The following is a 5,000-nucleotide window of genomic DNA, read 5'->3' as shown; positions in this document are numbered from 1 at the left end:
GCGTAGTGATACCTGGATAGTGGGGTAGGTGGTGGCAGGGTGACTGTGAACCTGATGATGCAATTTATGATGGCTGATAGCGTTTTATAGTGCGTGGATCTGTCTCTTGTAGACTTAAAAACTATTATTCTACAATTAAATCGTCGTTCAGAGGCAGCCTACTTACCTTATCGTAACTGAGGTCCCAAAGGAGCCGAGGGTATGTTTAATCTTAATGAAGAAAAACCTACTGTAATAATATCAACATATTAAAATGTTAATATTCCGCGTGAATGGATATTCATTGCTGCCAAAACGTTGTTAGTCTGTGCTGAGAAATATGATACAGAGTACTTTATTTTTATTGTTTCAATTAAACGTGATGAAAATCATTTTATGTTTAAATATTTGTTGCTGACATCTCAGTTAATTTTAATCGACTGTGTGCATTGTAAAGCAAAGCATATAGACGAAAAAAAAAAAAAAATAGGCGAACATTATAGGGAAAGGAGAACAAGAGGAAAATAAGAACTAAAATATTTAAGAAAGAAGACAACCAAAGAGAAATCCAATATCCAGGAAAATGCAGGCGTCTGTATCTTTATATATATATATATATATATATATATATATATATATATATATATATATATATATATATATATATATATATATATTTTTTTTTTTTTTTTTTTTTTTTTTTTTTTTTTTTTAACTGGAACTCGGCTTGTGCTTTCAAACGTTTTACAGGAGTTCAATATTTAGAATGTAACGACACTTGACTGCATTATATATATTTTTTTTTCTTTTAATCATAAGTAAGCATTATGTCATTTTCGAGTATATTGGATGGAGATTTTTAGTGTGTGAAACTTTATATTCTCTGGGAATGCGTCATTTGATATTCTTTTCCCAGTGTCCGACTTCTACGGAAAATAAAAATCGTCTCTTCGCGTGTAACTGATGTGCTTGTATAAAGATCTCTCTATTATGTAAATTAGATTATCTGCTATCACGCTATCATAAGTAATTATGATACAAGATCAGATATATTTCGGGTGCGCTTTTTTTTTTTGTTAAAAAAAAGAACTTCCCCATTTAAACATTTAATCTGCCGACAACTGTAGTGATTTTAACGAAGTTATGAAGTGGGTGATTGATGGCGTACGTCTGGCAGCGGACGGACCGATGCGAAAAGTACGACACGAAAATGTCTTTGCTTCCGTATTCGAACGAAGAAATAAGAGAAAGTCGTCAGTTTTCGTTCCTGTTATCAAATTGGTTTATCTCTAGCAAAACAAATATTTGAGTGACTGACATGGAGAAGAGATTTAAGAAGAGTTTCGAAGTTGTTCAGATTAGATTACTGAAAAAGTGGAATATATTTACGTAGTTGTGTTTAGGATGCTGAAAAGTGCGATTTCTCATAGAATTTCGCCATTTTTGTTTTGGTGTACAGTTACCAATTAGGTTTTGCCTGTCTGTGTAAAGTGATACAGATTCAAAACAGGGATATTGAATAACGCATACCTGCATCGTGCATTCACTATATGCCAAAGCAATTCGAAATCTTTTCTTACCAGGGGCAGAATATGCCCGTGACTACAACAACAAATGGAATTTAAAAACGAAAAACGTCGGTATCGGTGAGTCTTCCCCCGCCCCGTATTGAGCATATTAGCGCCAATGGGCCCCGTATCGAGCATAGCCGCTCTACCCTCGGCGATACCTGGAAGTTTGCGAGTTTAGCGATTCCTCAAGCATTTAATTATCAAAATCACCTCTTTCCAGCGACAATTTTACACGCCCGGAGAGAGCGATGGTACTCTCACACAGGCTAAAGAGAGTTGAAATTGTGACTTGAAGACAAGATGTATTTGAGCATTAAATATTTATAATAATGATGTGAAGTGACCTGATAACAGAAATCTTCACGAGTCCCAACGAGCCGAAAGGAGCCGAGAGGTGTACGACCTATTTGAAACGAAAGTTTTTTTTTTTTTTTTAATGAACTGCATTTCGACGAAAGGGAAAGACAGAGAAGAATAATAGCAACGTTATACACCGCCATGGCAGCTAACGGTGTGAGCAACGGCGTACAGAGAAGGAGGATGGCGGTGAGTAAATTATTTACTTATGGAAAAAAAGGTGTTTGTACTTCCCTTAGAGAGGAACCCAACCTTAAGGGCAGGTAGAAACAGGTAGAACAGGAGTTAAATTGGGCTTTTAAGTCTTGGTGCATTTGAGAACGATTTTTCTCCAGAGTGAGAGGTGACTGAAGCTGTATTTTTCCGTGTAATTAAATCTGGTCTCGCTATTTTGCATATTTATTTCTGTGTTGCATGTTATATTGTCTTGGAAAGGAGTTTAACTGGTTTAGATCGTAGAGGAATTTTTAGGATATATTACCCTTTCTCGTTATGGTTTTCGTTTTCTATGACAGTTTCGTTTTTCTGTGTTGTTGAAAACGCGGTGTGATGTGAATTTATTTTCATACATTCATTGCGGTTATTGTTTTTATACTTTGGTTAATACACGGTTAGATAGACGAACCATGCGACCGGTATTCTTGAACTGTCATTTAGACAAGCTCATGTCTGTTTATGATTGACTCTGCTTTGAGCTGTAAAGTGAGGTGTGTGTGTGTGTGTGTGTGTGTGTGTGTGTGTATGTGTGTGTGTGTGTGTGTGTGTGTGTGTGTGTATGTATGTATGAATGTATGTATGTATGTATGTATGTATGTATATATATATATGTGTACGTACGTATGTACACACACACACACACACACACACACACACACACACACACACACACACACACACACACACACACACACACACACACACACACGATACAATATAGTACACAGTACACATATATGTGCATGTGTCTGTGTATGTGTATGCGTCTGTGTCTGTGCATGTGTGTATATACTTATGCAAATATACATATATATATATATATATATATATATATATATATATATATTATACAAATATTATTCTCTCCTCTTCTCACCTGTCCTTGCATTACCTTCCATCTTGCTCCCCCCTCCCTCCCTCACTCTCCCCCTCCCTCCCTCCCCCTCTCCCTCCCTCCCTCCCTCCCTCCCTCCCTCACTCACTCACTCACTCACTCACTCCCTCACTCACTCACTCACTCACTCACTCTCCCTCTCTCTCCCCTTCCCTCCCTCCTTCCCTCACTCACTCCCTCTCTCTCCCCTTCCCTCCCCCTCCCTCCTTCCCTCCCTCCCCCTCCCTCCCTCCCTCCCTCCCTCCCTCAACCTCCCTTCCTCCCTCCCTCCCTCCCTTCCTCCCTTCCTCACTCCCCCTCCCGTCCTCTCTACTCCAAATTCGTTACCGATTTTTCACATTTTTCTTAACTCCATTCAGTATGTTCCGCAGGTTTCTTCGTTCCGTCTGTTTAGTTTGTGCCCTTCCTTCCTCTCCTGTCGTACACCGCGCACACATCTTTCTTCACACACACACACACGCACGCACGCACACATACACACGCACGCACACGCACACGCACGCACGCACACATACATACACACGCACGCACACGCACACGCACAAGCACGCACAAGCACGCACGCACACACACACACACACACACACACACACACACACACACACACACACACACACACCGAAGCAATTGAGACATGTTAAACCCTCGCCCTCCTCTCGCCACGAATCAAAAACACACACCAACAGACACAACAATCCTCGGTGGCCAGCGAGCGGTCATTTCACTTTCAATCCACCCTGTTCCCCTCCCTCCTTCCACCCTGTTCCACCGGTCTCTCCACCTCACCTGCAATTATCGGGAGGGGTGGGTGGGGTGTAATTCGATTAAAGAAAGTGTCTCACATGTTAATTACGTTTACTTGAAGGTAGGGACAGGTGAGGTACCCTTCGCAGTTAAGGGCTGTTATTTACTACCTGGCACGTAGCGGCGGGGACCTCCAAGTCGTACCCTGTAGGTGCCCAAGGCTTTTTTTTTTGTATTGTCATGGGGGAGGTGGAGGGGGAGGAGGGAGGGGAGGTGGAGTGGGAGGTGGAGGAGGAGTTGGAGGAGGAGTAGATGGTGGAGAGGGAGGTAGAGGGGGAGGAGGAGAGGGAGGGAGAGGGGGAGGGGGAGAGGGAGGTAGAGGGGGAGGAGGAGGGGGAGGAGGAGGGGGAGGAAGAGGGGGAGGAAGAGGGGGAGGAAGGGGAGGAAGAGGGGGAGGAAGAGGGGGGGGGGAGGGGGAGGGAGGAGGAAGGGGGGGAGGGGGAGAGGGGGAGGGGGAGGAAGAGGAGGAGAGGAGAGGGAGGAAGGGGGGGAGGTAGAGGGGGAGGGAGAGGGGGAGGGAGGGGGGAGGGGGAGGGAGAGGGGGAGGGAGAGGGGGAGATGGAGGAAGAGGGGGAGGTAGGGAAGGGAAGAAGAGAAGAAAGGGAGCGGGTGGGAAGAGGAGGGGAGGAGGAAAAGCATGGGGTGAGGGAGGAAAGAGGGAGAGGAGGGGGTGGAGGTGGGAAGAGAGAGAAGAAGATGGGGATAATGGGAGGAGGATGATAGGAGGAGGGAAGGTGAAGAGGGAATAATATTTACGATGAATTCAATCCGTTGGAAAGTAACTTTAGAACGAGAGAGAGAGAGAAGGAAGAAAGGAGATCGCGAAGAGGGAAAAGGAGAGAGGAAGAGAGAAGGAAAAGGAGAATGGGAAGGACATAAGATACGGAAAAAGGAGAGGGGGGGGGGTGAAAGAGGAGTAGCGATAGGTGCACGAAGAGAATGAACTTCAATGAATTACATGAAAGTATCCTAATCTTACGGAAAATAAGGGTAAATCCGGGGTAATTCGTATTTGAAAATTAAAATGCACCCGTTAAGAAAGAAACGGTAAAGGAAAAGACTAAATAACCCACCGACGAGGTTCCAGCGGCCGGCAAAAATAGGCCTGGGAGGTCGATTCCTTTCGCGTTCGTTGTGCAGAGAAGCCCTCGCTTTCCCTCCCCCCCCCCTCTCCCTCA

The sequence above is a fragment of the Penaeus monodon genome, chromosome 12 (genome assembly GCF_015228065.2).
Source record: "Penaeus monodon isolate SGIC_2016 chromosome 12, NSTDA_Pmon_1, whole genome shotgun sequence".
NCBI lineage: Eukaryota > Metazoa > Arthropoda > Malacostraca > Decapoda > Penaeidae > Penaeus > Penaeus monodon.
Note: the sequence above shows the minus strand (reverse complement) of the source record.